The sequence below is a fragment of the Peromyscus leucopus genome, chromosome 22 (genome assembly GCF_004664715.2).
Source record: "Peromyscus leucopus breed LL Stock chromosome 22, UCI_PerLeu_2.1, whole genome shotgun sequence".
Taxonomy (NCBI): domain Eukaryota; kingdom Metazoa; phylum Chordata; class Mammalia; order Rodentia; family Cricetidae; genus Peromyscus; species Peromyscus leucopus.
Genome location: NC_051081.1, coordinates 3,259,460 through 3,280,131, shown reverse-complemented (window position 1 = coordinate 3,280,131; position 20,672 = coordinate 3,259,460). Strand labels below are relative to the sequence as shown.

Below are 20,672 nucleotides of genomic sequence, written 5' to 3'. Positions count from 1 at the left end.
ACTGTGGGGGCCCACAGAGGCTTCCTAGTGAGAACTTACTCAGGGTCATAGAATCTGAGCTTTACCGAGCAGGACTGCATAAGGAGATGATTTGGTCATGGGCATGTTTACCAGGTGTTTGGGAGAGTCTACACTTGGCTGTACAGTGTGCTTTGGTCTTGATAGGGGGAAACCTTTTGCCTCTCCCCTGGCATATTATAAAAAGCCCTTTTGAATAAAGGACTGGACAGCTGGGTAATGACCCAAGGCCCTCCTGATGCTCTCCTGTGTCTCTGTGTTTTTTATCGTCTCTTTCTATCTTTCTACCTAATATTTCCTCATACCTCTCTCCTCCATACAAGAACCCTTCAAAAGGTGGGAGCAGGTTGGAGCTGGACTCCAGCAGACTCCCACAGCTCACCACAGGCATCTTAATGAAACGAAGTAGAACAGAAAGATAGCCAATGTGTGACATCCATTTTCTGTCGCTGTAACAAAATCTCTGAGGCTGAGTAACATAAATTCAATTAGCTCACAGTTAAGGAGGCCTGAGTTCCAAGATGCTGTTTGTAGTTGGAAGTTTTCCTGTGTCCCGCCTGGTCCTGCAGCTACTCAGACCCAAGTAAACACACAAATTTTTTTTATTTTTATTTTTTTTTTTTAGGTTCTTGTAGCTTTCTCTGACTCCTTAAAGGCTCAACTACAAGACGCTCTTCTATTGATAAATGGCCCCCCCTCCGCCCCCGCCGCCCCCCCACGTTTATTATTTTTAACATGGCAGGCTTCTTGCTAGCTAAGTCTTATATCTTAAATTGATCCATTTCTATAAATCTATACTTTGCCACGTGGCTTGTGGCTTATTGGTACTTTACATTTGCTTCTCCTGGCGGCGGTGGCTCGCAGCGTCTGCCCTGCTCTCCTTTTCTTCTGTCTCTCTTGGATTTTCCCACCTGCCTCTGAGCTGCCTTGTCAAATGGCTTTATTTATCAACCAATCAGAGCAACACATATTCACAGTGTACAGAAAGACATTCCACAGCACCTGCTAATCAAGTCCCCACCCCACCCCACCCCACCCCACCCCTGCCACCACCAGGAGTCACCAGCAAATGGCTCACAGGAGGGGAAGCAATCCCTTTTGGAAGCAGGAAGAGACTACTGTCCTGGGCTAGCCTTGGACTCGGGATCCTGCCTCTGTCTCCCAGTGCTATGTGACAAGTGTGCCTCACCGCCAGGTTTGGTCTAAATCCCATTTCTTCCCCGTGTGTGTTGTGTGTGTGTGTGTGTGTGTGTGTGTGTGTGTGTGTGTGTGTGTGTGTAGACCGGAGGACATTCTCCTTAGCTTACAGCCCAGTCTTTCGACTAGGCTGGATGGCCAGGGGTCCCCAAGATCCACGGCCTCCACCTACAGTGATGGACCACAGGCCAGTATCACCTCTCTGGACTTTATCTCAACCCCCCACCAACGATTTTAAGCATGAGGGTTAAGAGAGAGAAAGCCCCCCGACCCCCAGCATTCAGGTGCCAGCTTCTCTGATGTGGAGCCCTTGCTCCAAGTCTTCACAGGATCTGGGTGGGTTCAAAGCTCCTGAGTTCACAGGGCGATCCTGAGGCATCCATACCAGAACAACCAATGAACACCTGGCTCCCAGCTGCAGGCTAAAGACTCTTGCTTGAGGTTCTCAGAAACTATCCAGGCTGACCAGGAAAAGAGGCCCCACCCAAGGCCACACACATGCAGGCCTCCAGCCTGCACCATTGTTACCCTAGGGTGAAGTATGTAGACACGGAAGGACGGGCCGGTGAGTCGACTCAGAGGTCGAAGGTGCTTGCAGTCAAGCTACTGACCTGAGTTGATCCACACGAGGTAAAAGGTGAAAAGTGGCATCTGCAAGTTGATATCTGCATGTGCGTCATGACATGCATGCATCGTATCCTAAAGGACTAAGTGTAAAAAATAAAATAAAAATCTGTGTAAGAAATGTGCTGACGGTCATCCTAGTGAGAGGCTCAGGACTCTTGGATGAGATGTCCCTCTTTCCTTCCTTCCTGCCCTCAAGTGTTCCAGGCACCACTTCCCAGAGTCCCCTTGCCGAGGACCCAGCTTCCAACCCAGGACCCTTGGGAACACAATCCTTAGTCTACAAAGCAGTTGACTGCTGAAGGGTCACAGTTTGGTCGAAACACAGTCTTGTTCTCTCCTCAGCGACAGCCTGCAAGAGCAGTTGCCAGTGAGTTTGTGGGGACTGGGTACCACCTGGTGCCATGGCCCCAGGCTTCCAGTTCCTCAGATGTATTTATTTTGGAAACTTCAGTCCTGGGCACAGAGTCTATGGTCTTTCTCAGGATCTGACTGTGCAAAATGCTTGTGCAAAAATGCTTGGTGGTACATGGCTGTCACTCCAGCGGTCAGAGGGCCCGAGGCAGAAAGATCATGAGCTGGAGTCAGTCTGGCCTACATAGGGGGATCTAGTCTAGCTTAGGCTACTAAGCAAGAACCTGCCTCAAAGAAAAAGTAAAGCTTAGATCGCTTTGGGCACATAAGCACAAGTGAGCCATTGTTCACTGGTGCAATTTCCTGTTCAGTGAGTGAGTGAACGAATGAATGAATGAATGAATGAATGAAGCCAAGGTGGCGGGGCCCCTGAATCACCCTGCCTGCCTCTTCTCACAACTTGTGTCCTTAATTGTCAGTATCTCAACCCCAAACTGAAAGCTGTGAAGGTCCCACGTTCATAACATATACAATGTGTGTGAGAGACAGATTGGGAAGGTCAGCTTAGCGCACACCGCTCATCCCAGCACTGGGGAGGCGGCGGCAGGGGGATCAGGAGTTGGAGCGCAGCTTCCGCTACAGTGAGCTTGGGTACAGGACACTCAACAACAACAACAAACAAACAAAAAACAAAAACAGGGAGGAGGCTGGAGAGCAGGCTCCAGGTGAAGAGCAACTGCTGCTCTTGCTGAGGACCCGAGTTCGGGTGCCGGCTCACAGCCGCCTGTCACTCCGGCGCCAGGCGAGCCGACGCCCTCTTCGGGCCTCCGTGGGCATTGCACACAGACGCCCCGACAAAAATCTTTCCAAAAAGGAAAATGTTTTCAGTCTGTGGACTGGGAAAGAGCCGGCGGAAAGCCGGAGTCCGCGGCTCCCCTTAGATGGTCAGCGCCTCTGCGTCTGGCAGAGTCACCGCAACTCGGAAGCACGCGCTGCCTCCACGCGCGCCGCCCGCCGGCCCTCGCGCGCCGCCTCCGAACCAACCCAGAGCCGCGCGCCTCCCGCCAGGCCCCACCCTTCCCCACAGCGATTGGCCAAGCTTCCGCCCGGGGCGCTGCCCCTTCATCCCTGACGGGCACCATGAGCAGCCAATGGAAAGAGCGCCCGCCCTCCCCGAGGCCGTTGGAGGCGGGCATGGGCGGGCCGTTGGGGGGGCGGGGCGTGCAGCCTGGTAACCGTTGCCGGGCGCAACGCCCCGCCCCGCGAGGGCTGCGCGAGGCCGAAGCGGGCGGGCGCTAGGTGCGGGCGGGCGGGCGGCGGGAGCCGGAGGAGGAGCGGCCGGCGCCGCCACCGCCGCCGCCATAGAGACTGTAGCCGTGGAGACTGTTACTTGCCAACGCGGAGCGACACGCAGCGGCCGCCGCCGCGGGAGCCGCTACCCGAACTCCCCGCCGAACTCCAGGTGAGCGGTGCGGGCCCTGGCGGGGGGCGGCGGCGGGCGGGGACTCCGCTGGGGGGGTCTCGGGGGCGGGCGTGGCGGGACCCAGCGCCCCAACTTTGCAGGCGCCGACCTCGTCCACTTCTGATCCGCACCTCTGATTTGAGGGAGCCCTGGGCTCGGGGGGAGCCCCGCTCACACTCTCCAAAGTTTGTGAAGTGTAGCGATCTCTGGCCGGGTTTGACGTACTAAATCTAACTTGAGGGGCGGGGACTCCAGAAGACCCCCTTGTCTCTTGTGTTTACCCAGAAGCTCCTGGAGCGCTGAGGCGCCCCCAAAGTAGCCCCTCACTCTCGTTACCCTCAAAGCCTGGATGGGGGGCTTCCCCGATTCTGCTCCTTACAGTCACCACCCAAAGCCTGGATTGGGGGCTCCCACAGAGCTAGCCTTTCTCACCCAAGTCTGAAAACCCAGGGGCATCGTCTCCCCTTTACAGTTCTGAAATCGGGGTACACAGGGACCCCGGCTGTCATCCCTGAACTTGACTCCGAGGGTCCCCTCTTGTTTGCCCCCTAAGTTCCGAGCGTCCGGTTTCCTCCTTGACTCAGACACACTGGATTGGAGGGCACCGCCCCCGACACCCCTGTCCTGTGCTTTGACCAAAACAGTGCGTTTGTTCTGGAAAGGATTCCTCCCCGCTTCGCGCTCTATTATCCACCCCAAACTCCCCGGCGCCCCAGATCCTCGGGCCCCCTCCCCCGCCGCGTGGAACCCCACAGCACTGCCTTTGGGGGGTGTCCCGGGGCCCGCAGTCCTTTCCCACGCCGTCCCGGGGAGCTCACGCGCACCCGCAGCTTCCTCTTCGCTGCCGGGATCCGCAATCCAGAAAACTTTCCCGACAGAAAACATTGTGTGAACCGTTTGCAGAAAGAGCCGGGAAGCCGGGAGGGTGTGTGCGCGCCGGTGCGTGTGGACCCCACCCGTGCACACGCACGCACACCCCAAAACACCCATGTCTTCCTCGCCCCTCCCCATGGGCCGCGTCCGCGTTCGCAATCGGGATTCGCCAGAGCAGCGGTTGTTTCCTGGGCCAGCCCCAGCCGGGAGCTCAGCAGCCCCGGGCAGACCCCAGGGGGGTGCCGGCCGCGGAGGGGGAGGGGGCGGTGCACTGGGAAAGCAGCTGGCCGCTCCTCTCCGGAGACCTCACCCCTACTTTAGCGCGTCCGGGGGGCACTCCGGTCCCCAGTCATTGCCTTGCTTTGCTCGAAGCTTGACACGGGAATCCTGTTCCGCCGAGGAAAATCCTAGGATGATTGGGTGTTAAATAACTATTAGCATGAATCACTTGCGCACAGTATGGCCCCTGACCTTTCCCTGCACGTATGCGTTCTGATCATACCTCCCACCACTCACCTCTCTTACCCCCTCCCACTCCTGATGACCCCTCCTCTGGCTACCCAGTCCCTCCTCGGCTTTGTGCCTCTTTTTCCTTGAAGAGAGTGAGTTCAGTTGGGGTTCTCTCGGGAGCGGGGCCACCCGACGCGGCCCAAGGACAGTGACTCCTTCCACAGCAGTCGCCTTAACTGCCTGTAGGTCCTCAGGGTCAGATGATTATAGTCAAGTGCTTCACTTTTCGGTTGAACTTTTTACATGCATTTATTTATTGTGTGTGGCTACCCGGGTGCCCCCACATACGTGGTCCAGGACCTGGGGTCAGCAGTCCTGGTGACAAGAGTCCTCACCTGCTGAGCCACCCCTGGCTCTGCAATGAGCTTTGAAGTGAGGTAGAGATACTTCCCGAGCGACCGTGGTATAATAATAAAATAATGACACAGGACTTTTTAAAAACCTTTCCTGTCTGTCTTTTTAACCTCTTTGGCCAGTCTGTGGAGGGTGCTTGTCTGGGGGGGCTGCTGACTGAGTTTGGAGGCTGTCCCTGCCCTTCCTCCAGCTTGGGTTCAAGGACTAGAATGGACTGGAAAATCCCCCCCGGGTGTGGCCACTCACCCACTCCCGCTGGAGAAACTGGAGAAGCTGGAGAAGCCAGAGCTCTGGCCTCAGGGAAAGGATCAGGCCGCCATGTCCACCGCGCCGGAGGACACCCTGAGGGGCGGGAGCCAGGGAGCAGATGGTGGATACTTTGAATCAGTGATGGCTTTAACAAAATGTTACAAAGTTCTGCTGCCTGTCAGGTGGGTCCCTGCGGACCTGAGCCCCAGAGCCACCCACTACAGGCTTGTGAACAAGCTCATAATTCTCTTGCTGCATGAAGGGTCCCTGGTGCCTTCAATTGCACTAGTAGTGGTGTTTTCTCAAATCTTTATTATTTCAGTGTGTGGGCATCACCTCGTGTGCACGCGTGGAGGTCGGTGGACAACTTATAGGAGTTGGTTCTTTCCTTCATGTGGGTCTTAGGGATCAAACAAGGGATATCAGGCTTGGCGGCAAGCTCCCTCCCAGTCCATTGGTGATATAAATATTCATATATGCTAATTAGCACAACTAATATATTCACACATTAATTAGTTCATCTATAAACTAATAATTGCTTGGCTTGTTAATCCTCAGCTATAAGAAATCGCATGGTATATGTTTTGTTTCTTTCTTTCCTTGTCCGCCTACTTGTTTATTGAGGTGGAGGGCTCTGCACATGCCAGGCAAGCATTCTGCTGCTGCTGCCCAGGCCTCCTCGCCCGGGTTCTTTTTATTAACCTGTATTTTTTGAGACAGGGTCTCACTCTGTAGACAAGGCTGTTCCGGAACTTGCTGTGTAGACCAGGCTGGCTTTGAACTCACAGAAACGCCCCCCGGCCCCCCCCCCTACCCTTTACTGGGATTTCAGTGCTGGGTGGGACTCCCCAGCATTCGTGTGCACAGGTGATGCCGCTCCTTTGTGGATTGTTCCTGATACCTGAGGTGGCCAAGTCCAGCTCCCCGTGGTCCCCCAGGTCCATTTCCCCCATGCCTTACTGTTCCACGAGTGAGCAGCAGCCGGGCACTCAGATTGTGAAGCCCTCAGGCTGACCCAGGGGCCGTCAGCAGCTCCCAGGATACCCCACCCTTTTGTCTGGATGCCGTTTGTCTCCATACTGGAAATGACAGTGGTTAAGGCTCCCGTCTCCTCTGGGGTTCTGCCCAGTGCCCTACGGACTGCAGTGTTGGGGATTCACTCAGGACCACATTCATTTGTACCGTGACCCCAGCTACAAAAAGATACCCGCTGGAATTTTAACCCCACTGCTAATGTTGAGTGTTCTCTCCCCACCCCACTTCCCGCCTTGGGCATCATGGTGACCGTGAGTTGGCTGGGTGGCCAGCCCAATGGGCAGGGCAGCTTTGACATCTGAAATAACCAACTTTCAGATGCCAACACTGTGATGTCTGGAAGGAAGCCACCGGGAGGCAGGCTGGCCTGGCCGTCATGCCAGGACTTGAACTCAGTCCCCAGGACCAGCCCTCTGCACCTCGGCTCTTTCTTACAGCCACATTCCTGTCATAGGAGGTGTGGGCCTAGCAGGTTCTGCCACCCTGCCCAGCACCCTGGCAACTCTGGCTTCCTCTTTTGGGTCCTAGTGAATCCTGTGATTTCCTGCCAAGATGACTGACCGCTCCTAATTCCTTATAGACCCAGGGCCTGCTGCCGCTGGGGCGTGCATCACGGGGACTCACTGATTAACTCAAGGAATATTATTCAGCCATTAAAAATAGGTAGAATGGAGCTGAGAGAGGGCTCAGGGTTAAGAGCATTTGCTGCTCTTGGAGAGAACCTGGGTTTGGTTCCCATTCCCATACAACCTTCTCCAGCTCCAGCTCCAGGGGATCTGTCCTCTGACCTCCATGGGCACCAGGCATGCATATGATGCACAGATGCATGCAGGCAGAACGTTCACATACATCAAGTAACAAAACTGTAAGGTAGGGAGAGTGACGTGCTGGGGCCCAGTGGATAGAGCGTTTGCCTGGCGCACACAGAGCTCTGGCTTCCGTCCCCAGCACCCGGAAGACCAGAAACCAGGTGTGCAGAGCAGGCCTGTCATCCAGCACTGGGGGGCAGAGGCAGAAGATCAGGGGTTCAGGAAGTGCAGAGGTCCTGGGGTGGAGTGCTATGTGGGATACACTGGGTACACTCGGGGCAGGGGAAGAAGGGGCGGCTGCTACCTGGTGATTGGAGGGAGGTGAGGTGGGGTAGAGCCATGGAAACTGGCTGGTGGGCTTGAGATGGAGATGTTGAGCTGTGTCCAGGGCCCATCAGATGCGGGCCACCATCCTCACTGGCTTACCGTCCCCTCGGGTGCAGAAGGTGTTCTGACGGGGGCCAGGGCTTCGGCAAACCTCAGAGTGGCTACCAGTGGCTGATGGGGAGAAGGGGCATGGCTATGTTTTCAGGAAACTTCCAGAAGGTCTTAGCCTAAGCAGGGGTTGTTAACAATGACTCTTGGGTCAAAACCTGTTGGTTATTTTTAAATTGTGTGGGTGGGCGGCTGTGGTAGACTAGGTTGGCCTCAGACTTGCTGTGTAGCCAAGGATGACCTTAGACTCCTCCTCCTCATTCTGACATCACCTACTGAGCACTGGGTGACAGGCACATGCCACCAAAGCTCCTTGCCTGATAAGCCATCACTCTACCCAATGAACCCTGGACTCCAAAACCGCTCGTGTACGAAGCAGTGACAGACACGAGCGTGTGTGACACACAAGAATGTGACCATTGGGCCGGAGCCGCGTCTGTCTGCCTGGCCCTTCCCTATCCCTGTGTCTTGCTGGGCTGGAGGTCTCTGGGGTCAGAGCTTCTGGTGTCAGCCCTGGAGGCTGCAGCTGCAGTGGGGTGACAAGGACCCAGTGTCTGTCCCCAAGGCTCTCCAGGGCCTGGGTGCTCACCATGGCGTCCCAGACTCCTGAGCACAGTGACCTCGGGGGTGTAGAGGAGGTTGTGTACTCGAACACTGAGAGGACAGCAGTGAAGCAGGGAGCTGGGGGGGGGGCAGCCACAGGACAAGGGTGTCCAAGTCAGAGGTCGGCTTCAGGGTGGACATGGGATGAAGACAAGGAGGAGGAGTCCGTGATGTCCACCCGACTCACAGCTGGCCTGTGTCACTACAACACAGCCACATGAAGAACATCTGTGTGGCCATCTCCATCTCCAGAGCTCCCTCCCGCCCTGGAGAATGATCTGCAGCCATTCAACACCAACTTCCAGCCTCTGGTGCCACTGTTCCGGCTCCTGTCTCTGTGGATCTGAGGGTTTGGGTGGACGTCTGTGTCTGCCTCCTTTTAAATGAGCACTGTGTCCTCAGGGTCCTTCTTTGCTGGTCATCCACCCATCTGCCACACATCCATCTGTCCACCTATCCATCCACCACACATCATCCACCTGATCCATCTATCCACCTATCCATCCACCACACATCCACCTGTCCACCTATCCATCCACCACACATCCATCCATCCATTCACCACACATCCATCCATCCACCTATCCATCCACCACACATCCATCCATCCACCTATCCATCCACCACACATCCATCCATCCACCTATCCATCCACCACACATCCATCCATCCACCTATCCATTCACCCACACATCCATCCATCCACCTATCCATTCACCCACACATCCACCTGTCCACCTATCCATTCACCCACACATCCATCCATCCACCTATCCATTCACCCACACATCCATCCATCCACCTATCCATTCACCCACACATCCACCTGTCCACTTTTCCATTCACCCACACATCCATCCATCCACCTATCCATTCACCACACATCCATCCATCCACCTATCCATCCACCACACATCCACCTGTCCACCTATCCATCCACCACACATCCACCTGTCCACCTATCCATCCACCACACATCCATCCATCCACCTATCCATTCACCCACACATCCACCTGTCCACCTATCCATTCACCCACACATCCATCCATCCACCTATCCATTCACCCACACATCCACCTGTCCACCTATCCATCCACCACACATCCACCTGTCCACCTATCCATCCACCACACATCCATCCCATCCATCCACCCATCCATTCACCCACACATCCATCTGTCCACCTATCCATCCACCTGTCCACCTATCCATTCACCACACATCCATCCATCCACCTATCCATCCACCACACATCCATCCATCCACCTATCCATCCACCACACATCCATCCATCCACCTATCCATTCACCCACACATCCATCCATCCACCTATCCATTCACCCACACATCCACCTGTCCACCTATCCATCCCCCCACACATCCACCTGTCCACCTATCCATTCACCACACATCCATCCATCCACCTATCCATCCACCACACATCCACCTGTCCACCTATCCATTCACCCACACATCCATCCATCCACCTATCCATCCACCACACATCCATCTATCCACCTATCCATTCACCACACATCCATCCATCCACCTATCCATCCACCACACATCCATCTATCCACCTATCCATTCACCACACATCCATCCATCCACCCGCCCACCCACGTACTCTGCTGTTGTTCCCACCTGGACACTAAGTCACACTGAACCGAGGCCTCTGAGCAGAAGGAGCTGAGTAGAAACAGATATGGCAGAAGAGCAGGTCACCTCCAAGACTGAAAGATCAAAGCAGGGGCGTCTCAGGAGAGGAAGGTGTAGTGGGCTGTGTCCCAGAAAGACAAGGTGGCTCCCTTCAGTCCTGGCTCACTGTGGCGGTGACGGGCGTCAGTCTCCCCTAGCCCTGCAAACTGTCTTGTTTCCTGCAAACTGTTTGCCTCTGAGAAACACCACTTTGCCCAGAATACATTCTCTGCAAGAGGTGGTCTGTGGGCTAGGTTCCTGGAGGAAGTTTGTAGAAGTATGTGCTGGCTTCCGCATGTCATCACCAGTCTTTCCCGCCTCTCATCTCGGGGCACCCAGCGGATCAGAACCGCACTGGAACCTCGGTTCCCAGGACAGTAAAGGAACACTTTCCCCCACTTTTCTAGGAGACTCCTTCGGGCCCTCCTTTTCTGTCCAGTGTTCTGGAGCCAGTGTCCGTTCAGCAAATATTCGTGGGCCCAGTCAGCCACCATCTGAGGTCCTTAAATCGACTGAGTGACTGCCCGAGTTTCACCATGTGGAAAGCTAAGGGCAGGAGGTGCTTGGGAGATGGTCACGTGTTAGCAACCCCGGTGAGAGCCTGGCCCGTGCTCCAGGAGTGCATGCTGTGTGAACCCTTAAAAGGCCTGCAGAAGCCTGCGTCTTCCCTGCCCGGAGACTGTCAACCATGCTCCTAGCCTCGCCATAGGCCAAACATGGCGCCCCCAGCAATTTCCGGTCAGGGAAAGAGTCTCCTTCCGCTCAGCCGGCGACTTCCGGTCTGGAACCGACCCTTCTACCTCAAACCCTGTGATTACTGGAGGCCAGCGGACAGGGCGGGGGGCGGCAGACGGATGCCCACGCTGTGGGGCCCCGGGGCCGCACGGAAGGTTCCTGGTAGAGGGTGTGAAGTCCCAGCTCAAATGCAGAGGGCTGAGCACACAGTGGAGGGTTAACTGCTTGGCTGTTTGGCCAATGGCAATGCCCAGATTCCGTACTTGGTCTAGTTTGGAAGTTTCCAGAGGTTTCACTGTATTTAAAACTGAATGTGGGACAAATGCAGGCCTTCAGCAGACAAAGCAGTTTTGTTGTCTGTCTGTCCATGCATCCCACCATCCATCTATTCCTAAACCAGAGGAAAAGGAAGTTGGGAAGAAACTCCCAAGTATTGCAATTTTATTTCTTTATTACACCTTCCCCATTTATTTGATGAGATTATAATACTTTCTTACGTTTTAAATTTATTTTGGTGTCTGTGTGTGGAAGTCAGAGGACAGCTTGTGGGAGTCAGGTCTGTCTGTCCATCCATCCTGTGGATCCCATGGCCAGAACTGAGGTCGGCAGGCTTAGCAGAGGAGATCCTTTATCCCTGAGCCCTCTGGCAGGTGTGTAGGGGCTGCAGGGTGGTCCTGGAAGCTGGTCCTGACCCAGGCGGTGTTCTGGGAGGAAGTAGCCACCGGCTTGGAGAGGGCGGTCTTTGATTTTGCTACCAGATCTTGCCCCTGGCTGTGTGCTCCAGGATCTGCACTCTCCCTCAGCAGCTAGGCTTTCTTGCCCTGGAGCGTGGGTCTTGGGATGCTAGGCCCCTCCCCACCCCACCCCACCCCACCCCCACACACTCCAGGTGACTTCCTGCTGAGCAGAATGCCCATTATGAAAGAAAAATATATCCTGAACGTTACTATTGATGTGCTGGAAGGGATAAAGTGACTTGGGACAGCCTGGTCTTGCTGCTATTTTACAGAGTTCAAACCCCAGACACCCAGCAGCCTAGCAAATACTCACTCCCGAGTCATAGGACGCCCTGGAGCCCAAGGCTGATCTCCACCTGAACGCTTTGCTTACACCTTCCAAGTGCTGGGTGTGCCCCACCCAGCTCATGTAATGGGGTGCTGGGGATGGAACCCCAGGTCACATACATGCTAGCAAGTTCTCTACCCGTGGGCTACAGCCTCTGAAATTCAAATTACAAACCAGTTAAAGAGATGGGTTGAGTTTGTTCGGAAGTTGAGCAGCGCCCCCCCTTGCATCTCCTAGTGAGGGGCTGGGGGCATGATCGGGGTGGGCACTCCCCACCCCTGCCTAGAATCCCTCAGTGAGGGGCTGAAGCATGGTCAGGTGTGGACCCCACCCCCATAGGTTTTCTATTGGCTGGTAACAGGTTTCTCCCGAATGCAGTCAGCCAGATCAGGCCAAATTGAAAAAGCAAAAGAATATTTAAGCAAAGCAACTCCCGGATGGCTCCTCCAGCCCCCCGAGATCAAGGTGGGGGGAGGGGCAGGAAAAAAATCACATGGCCAATCTAAGGAGGGAGCTTTAATTCCCTGTAGGCGCATCAATGATGAGTGTCCGCCACAAGCTGGGTTTGCGCCCAATTATAACGCTTTAGGCAGGGATTGGACAGCTTCAGGGGGAGGAGCCCCCGCGATTGCCACTAAGGCGAAAGCCGAACTGAACTTCTTGGTAGTTTTTCTGAATGGGCAGGGTTTGGAGGCAGAAATGGGGCAGGAGGAGGTTCCAGCCGAACACCCTCCCACACAACCCCCACCTCGGCTAGTATCCCCTATCCGTGGGCCAGGGGCGTGGTCGGGGTGGAGCCCGGCCTAGAATCCCCCCCGTGAGGGCCTGGGGGCGTGGTCGGGGTGGAGCCCCGCCTAGAATCCCCCAGTGAGGGGCTGGGGGTGTGGCCAGGGTGGAGCCCCGCCTAGAATCCCCAGTGAGGGGCTGGGGGCGTGGCTTATGAGTTGGACACCTTGCATGTCTAAGCACAGCCAAATAAATGAGAAACCCCAGCAAGTTCAAGGATAGCAAAATATTGCTGATTGCTTCCCAGTGGCTCAGGATACTCTTGCAGCTGGCTGTTGGGTAACCAGGCCCTCAGAGCAGCTGCGCTTTGTGGATCCTGGCATCTTGTTGGTCTGGCTCCTTAAGGTCCTCTATGGCTGTTAGGAGGTTCCCGGGTCTTGGATGAAGTACTGCAGCCGAGTATCTGAGGCTGACTTTGTGACACTCTGCTTCTTGACCTGCTTACCAGAATGGAGGAATTTGTCTTTGTGTGCATGCGCGCAACAGCTTCTCACTACGTTGCCCAGGCTGGCTTCAAACTCCCGTCCATCCTCCTGCCTCAGCCTCTGGAGTGCATGGTTGACAGGCATCCCCACCAGGTGCTGCATAAAGTGCTGTTTCAGGAGCCTGCCCTGTACACATTTCTGCAAATTGGCGCAAGTAGCTCACGGTCCTCAGGCAGAGGCAGCTGCAGAGTGCTGTGAGCAAGGAGGCCAGAGTTGGCTGGCCCCATAGCAGACGGCCCGTGTCCGCTCTCCACGGGCAGTCGGTCGCTGCTGCTGCTGCTGCTGCTGCTGCTGCTGTTGCTAGTGTTTCTCAGTTGTAGCTAAAAGCAGTGTGTGTGGAGGCATGGCAAGGGCCATGTGCCAATAAAACTTTATTTGCAGATGCTGAACTGTGAGTTCCCTTTTATTTGAACTTGTCACAAAATATTTTGATTTTTGATGCCTTCCAAGCACTTGCAAGAAATGTGAAAACCCTCAGTAGCTGGCAGAATGCAGAAACAAGCAGCTGGTGGCCAGGTCTGTACAGCAGGCCATGGCTCCATGGTGACTGCGGGTCAGAACCTTGGGTCAGTATTCATGGTCTCCCTTAACTCCTGAGCCACATCAGGGAAGCTTACCCCTTCCCTCCCTCACAGGGCCCCACGTATTCCTGGCTGGCTTCAAAGTCCCTCTGTAACTGAGGCTGACCTTGAACTCCTGCTTCTTGCCTCTTGTGTGCTGGGATGTCCTGTGGGCCACCACAGTTGCGTGGTGCTGGGGATGAGTTCATGTGTGCCAGACGGGCTCTATCCACCGGGCTCCCTAGCCTAACAGTCCCGCTTTATGCACAGCTCAGTGGCTTTTGATACAGTCACAGCGTTGTGTAACCGGTACCGCTATTTAATTCCAGAACATTCCATCACTCTCAAAGAAGCCCCATCTCCTGAACAGGAGAGTCCAGAACATTCCATCACTCTCTGGCCCCATCTCTCTGTCCATCACCCCACAAATCCACTTCCTATCTCCTGTGTTCTCTATTCTGGACATCTGTCACTGAGCCCCACACCTGTGACCTTTGGTGTCTGGGTCTTTCTCTAAGCTGATATCTTTGAGGTTGGAGCCATAAGCGGCACCCATGGCTGAACTAATACTGCCTTTGTTATTTTACCTGAAAGAATGTGCCACCTCCGGCAGCCCTCAGCCGCCATTGTCTTTCTGGCTCTGCTGCTCGTTGTGCTTTTTCCTCGCTGCCTATGTTTCCGCTGTGCAGATGTGCCCTGAGGTACCGCCCAGCTCTGTATTAGAGGCACACTGTGGCACTGCCCGTGTCCCAGAAGGAAGCAACTGGTTCTGGGGTTCCTTGCCTGTGACCACCTCCTCCTACTGCCCTGCTGCACCCTGCAGTTGAGGTGACTCTACTGTTGTCCTTGCCTGAGGCTGAGCCTCTATCCAAGAAGCCGAGGCCTGCTGCGGGCCGCAGGAATATATCATAAGAACTCAGCTGGTTATGGCAAAGTCACTACTTGGAGGGATCAGGGAATTCCTCCAGAGGAAGCCAAATCCCAAGGAGTTTTTGGTGTTACTTGGCTTGTTATATATCAGCTGTATTCTGTTATGAAAATCATGTGTGTCTTCATAGTTTTCCCAATTGACTTTTCCCTAAGAAGGACTAACAGTGTAGACTGAGCACTCTCTGGACATACACATTCCAGGTATTTGGAGAACAGCCTCAGGAAAGGCTTTCTCTGGAATCAGATATCTCCCCCTAGCCACTTTCAAGGACCAACAGTGATACACTAACCGGTCATTAGCACTCAGCTGACCTCCTCTTTTACCACTCCCATTTTGGGTTGTTAAAGAAAGCCTGGTGGTCACTGCCTGAGGAGAATTCTTACCTGCCTTGATGACCCTGTAGAATTCAAGCCTGGAGACCTTGCTGACCAGGGGCTTGATATAACTGGATTCCGGGGAGACTTAGGTAGAACGTGGAGAATGAAGGACGGAGAAGAGAAAAGAGAATGGAAGAACTAGATGGGTAAGAACTTGAGAGGAACAAACTGAGATGGGGAAGAACTAGATTGAAGGGATAAAAGAGAGAACAAGAGGAACAAGATGGGAGATGAGGAAGAGCCAGATGGGGAAGTACTAGCTGGGTAAGGACAAGATAAAAAGGACCTAGTTGAGGCAGAATTAAGACTAGAAAATTAAGATAGAACTTAGAATAGATAGGGAAATCAGACAAGAAAGGAGCTAGGCATGAGAACAGAACTGAAGCTGTGTATAAAGGATGTTATGCCAGAGGAATTAAATCAAGTGGACTATAGAGCTCGGTGTGCTGAGATTCTATTTCCCGAAAGTAGTCCTCGCCGTTAGTAGTTCTCTCTCCTGAGCCCCTGGGATGTATAATATTAAGGCCGGTCCCTCTAGTATTATACAAGAGAGGCCATGGCTGCCACCACCTCCATGTCCACCTCACATGCATTCTTTTCCCGTTCATGACCTCCCTGCCCAATGGACCCGTAGCCTTCTACATGTTCCATGATGTCAAGTAACATCCTGTGACTGTCTGAAAACGGTACCGACCCTAGCAGCATGCACACTTGGATGTCATCTTGCATCCTGAAGGCACCACAGAAGGTTCTAGAGCCTGTGAGGCCCCTCCCTGACCCACACCTCACTGCGTCAGGTCCACCTCACCCACTCATGGTCCCCACGTGCCTGACGCAGCCACATTCCTCACTAGGCGCTGCACCCATGCGCCCTGCCAGGCTGGTTCCACAGCCACAAGTCCATGCTTGTCGCCCGGAGTACACCAGGGCTGGAGGAGCGGCCGGGCTTCCTGTCCCTCCAGTCCCCACTGGGGTGGGTGACATGTCCCTCCGCACACCCACCGCCAAAGCGGGGCCCTGCCCCTTCCCGGGCGGCCCACATGCACCCCTCGCTCCTGCCTGACGCAGGGCTCTTCGCACCAGCGCTTGCTGACCGGCGGCTTCTGCCGTGGTTTGCCTCTCTCTAGACAAATGGCTCGAAACAGAATCTCAAAGACCATGACCCTAGTCAACTCTCCTCTCATTTTAAAATTCAATTGATAATTTTTTGAAAATACATTCATTCTGAGACACTAATCTCAAATATTTTCTTCTGCCTCTCCCATAAATATTCTAGAAACTTTTAGAATCTTCCAGAAACTTTTAGATTCTTCCAGAAACTACCAGTTTCGATACCCTGCCACTGGCACTCCAGTGGAAGGCTCGCTGCAGCTTGGCCCAGAGAGGCTGCAAACCCAGACCTGTCTTGTTTCGGGTTCCACGTTGTGCAATGCCCTCACTCCCTGCTCCATTCACCCCTCGGGCTGGGCTATTTATGGGCCTTGCCTAAGCAAGTGTTTGGCTGCGTAAGCAGCCTTTCTAAAACAGGCCGCCGCCCCCCCCCCCCCCCCCGCGCAGGAGCCTCCCCCGCAAGGCCGCCCCCCCAGGAGCCTCCCCCAAGGCCGCCCCCCCAGGAGCCTCCCCGCAAGGCCGCCCCCCCCCAGGAGCCTCCCCCACAAGGCCCCCCCCCCAGGAGCCTCCCCGCAAGGCCTCCTGCACTTGTTTGGTCCCCAAGTTCATCGCTGCAAAGGTCAGAAGGATTTTGACCTGAGTTTTCACGCCGGATTGTCTCGATCACAGGCGATGCCACGCATGCCTACTCTGAGGAAAGAGCCGCCCTGCACTGGGGCGGTCCTCAGCACTTAGTCCGCAAGTGGAGATGCAAATCCACGGAACATAAGGTTAACCTGTAAAATTGTATTACCTGTATTTATTTCTCTGTGTGAGCATACAGTGTGTGTGTGTGTGTGTGTGTGTGTGTGTGTGTGTGTGTGTGTGTGTGTGTGATGTGTGTGTGTGAGATGTGTGTGATGTGTGTGTGAGATGTGTGCGTGCATGTGCGTGCGTGCATGTGTGTGTGTGTGTGAGAGAGAGAGAGAGAGATGTGTGTGATGTGTGTGTGAGATGTGTGTGATGTGTGTGTGAGATGTGTGCGTGCGTGTGTGTGTGTGTGTGCGCGTGTGTGGTGTGTGTGAGATGTGTGTGTGTGTGTGTGTGTAGGTCAAAGGACAACAGGAATTCATTCTCTCGAACACCATGGGGCTCCGGGGATTGAACTCCCACCCTCAGGCTTGGCAGCACACCCCCTCATCCACTGAGCCAGCTCGCTGGTTCTTTTTATGTTTTGTTATGTGACAAGGTCTTCCTGTGATCCTCCTGCCTCTCTGTTTTCAGATGCCAAGGTGACAGGCTTGCATCACCATCCGAACTTCTGTCTACCTCCTCTTCACGTAAAAACTACTGTGCACTCAAATTGTTTAATTCTTGAGAGACATCTGGAATACAATCAGGCAGTTACTGCTGGACTAACAAGCTTGCTGGTGTGTGCTGTGACGATTGTTCTGTTGGTGTGATTGCCTGTGCATCAGAACCCGTGGATGTTGTTGCTTCCGTTTAAGGCCGTGATTAGTTACTGCATCCTTCATTCAGCAGGCACAGTCTTAGCTGCACAGTTGGATGCTGGGAGATAGGCCTTCTTGGAGCACCGTAGTGATGGAAGCCTTTGTTCTGGGCCTGGGCACAGGCCTTCCAGCCAGCCCTTGGGAATTTGAGGCAGGAGGATTGAAAGTTAAAGATCAGCCTGGGCAGTTTGGTTAGATGCTGTGTCCTGATAAAAAGAAAAAGAAGCCTGGGAGCGTGGTCAGCGGGAGCCCCTACCAAGCATGCTCAAAACTTTTTTTTTTTCTTTTGAGACAGGGTTTCTCTGTGTACTGGAACTCACTATGTAGATAAGACTGACCTCCAACTCAGAGAGATTCTCCTGCCTCTGCCTCCTGAGTGCTGGGATTAAAGGCGTGTATACCACTATTCCTGGGGCCAATATATTTCTTTTCACAGCAGATTTGTCGCAGCCAACAAAGTGTCTCAGTGGGTAGTGGCGCTTGCCACCAACTCTGACTGTCCAGCTCATCCCCTGGACCAGCTTGTGGAAGTAGAGAACCAGTTCCCAAAAGTTATCCACATGTATACTGAGACGTAAAAGCACACACTTGTATACACAAAATGTAATAGAAAAATCAGACTGTATTGAGGTGTATTTTAGACCACAAAACTCACCCATTTGAAATATATTGCTCATTACACTTTTGTGTGTTCACAAAGTTATACATCATCTCTAGCCTGAATATTCCATGGTCTCCATGAGCTGCACCTTCACACTCTCCTCTCTCCAACCCCAGCACCTACAGATCCACTTCCTGTCCTGAGATTGGCCTGTTGTGGAGTCCCACACTTTGTAGCCTTTTGTGTCTGGACCTCTCACTGAGTGTGATGGTCTCAATGTTGCTGCATGTGGCTGTATGTGTCAGGGCCTTGCTATTCATGGCTGAGTAATACTCCAAATGGGGATGGAGCATGCTGGGTACCCATCCATCCTTCTAATATTGGCCAGGTGTGGAAAGGAGCTCTCATGGGTGCGGCCCCACATCTCCTGGCCAGTGTGTTTCTCAGGGTGCATCCAGAGAAGAAAGGCATCTCTTAGAGCTGGCTCCTCCCACCTGGCTTAGGGCAGCTCTTGAGTGGTGAAGCCATCCCGGCTCTTCTGGTAAAGGCTGAGTCTGCCCTGGGGTCAGTGGGGAGGCAGGAGCAGCGTCCATGTGGAGAGAGATGTTGTTTGTTTTTGCTCTTTTGGGGGGCCCACCACCCAGCTCCCAAATAAATGACACACAGAGGCTTATTCTTACTTCTAAATTCCCAGCCTTAGCTTGGCTTGTTTCTCGCCAGCTTTGCATGGCCTTGGTGTCACCGCCTCCTCCCCCCTGAGTGTCACCCACACGTTCAGGACGGTCTGCTGCGTTCCTATCAGCTTTCTCAGAACTGGAGCGCCAGGAGCAAGTGGACGAGTCCCAGCACAGGCTGTAAGGAGTCGGCAGGGGAAGGAATGAGCCAGGCATGGTGGTCGGGAGAATCGTGCAGCCTGGCTGACTAGCAGCAAGGGTGCTTCTTTATTTATACAGAATTTAGTAAGCAGGGGTAGATTCATGTTCCAAAACATAGAGCACATCATTTTTGTTTTTAGACGTGTTTCACCTTCTCTTGTTCGTCTTTTAGTCATCGTTAATAAACTATGACAGAACAGAGTTATCATTTCCAATCATTTCCCTCAAGTTTTGACATCATTGAGAGTTATCATTTTTATTCATTAACCCATAACCCAATTTTTAAGAATCTAGAGGCTTATGACAGCCTGTGCTCAGGCTGGTAGCTTTTGTGGCTTCAAGGACACTAGACCAAAACAAAATCTTCAAGCCACTCCAGGTATTTTGCCATGTCCCAAGCAGTGTATTATTAACTCCTAGTGGTTAGAGTGCCCAGAAAAAAAATCCTCAGGTCAAAGCTGCTGCAGTTATTATTCAAATTCTGACATAATACAATCAATGTTCACATCTATATCTTCATAGAATTTGTCTCTATGTCTAATCCTGGCATTCCGTTGTTCCTTGGTCATGTGACACCACAGTGACTCTGCATGAGCTAACTTTTCTAAGAAAGGGAGGTCCTGACATCTCATTCTTTTGTCATCTTTTCCATTCCATACTTTGCTCATCAATATAGGTCTCTGTGTAGGGCTGAGGTAACTTCAGCTCATCTAACTTTGTTGCTGTGTATGCCATGTAATCACCTGAGTGTACAGTGGGAAGAGGCTTGCAGTCTGGTCTGTGGGCAACTCCTCTAGCCCACCAAATCTTGGCCTTTTAAAGTTGACTTTGTTTTGAATATCTTGTTCCAGTGTCAGTACAGGGAGAGATGTTTCAAGAATGTCTCACAGCCTCATGAAGAGACCTCTGGCTTCTTTATGTGTCACAACCTCCAGGGCATGAGGAAGAAGTAGATAAGGATATCTCCCTCAAAGTGGGGGGATAGTATGCTCAGGATTTCCCTGGGGAAGCTTAGAAGCAGCATTCCTGGGAGAAGGCATAAATGATTCATAAGAAAATTCCCATCAATCCAATATCGCCAAATTGTACAAATATTGAAAGTGCCCAAGTATGTGACAGGTGGAGGTGAAAAGCAAAGGTGGCCTGGCAGCCGTCATGGGGCTCAGGTCTGCCGGGTCTGTGTCAAGCCGCTGTGCTGGCTTTCTGACTTCTGCCGTTCCCCTCAGATGTGGCTGTGCCATCGCGTGGCAGGTACCTGTTGAGTGAGTGTGTGGCCGAGCCCCAGGCTCCTAGAGTGCGGCGTGCTGTGGGTGGCCTCTGGCTCCGGGCACGTGGGGACATAGAGGAGTTTGACGTGAGTGGCAGCTGCTGATGTTCCTTTTCTGGCTCCTGGTGAGCAAGGCGCTGGGGTGGAAGCCGAGGGTGAGATGTAGGC

At 53.6% G+C, this 20,672-nt stretch overlaps 1 protein-coding gene across 1 annotated transcript in view; it reads left to right on the top strand.

Annotated features, from left to right (window-relative positions):
• Window positions 1-3,490: 3,490 nt before the first annotated feature.
• Rfx2 (regulatory factor X2) overlaps window positions 3,491-20,672 on the top strand; it is a 59,817-nt gene continuing 42,635 nt past the window's right edge. Inside the window, 1 exon segment of the mRNA XM_028863369.2 lies at window positions 3,491-3,655. The gene's annotated coding sequence lies outside the window, so the exon portion shown is untranslated.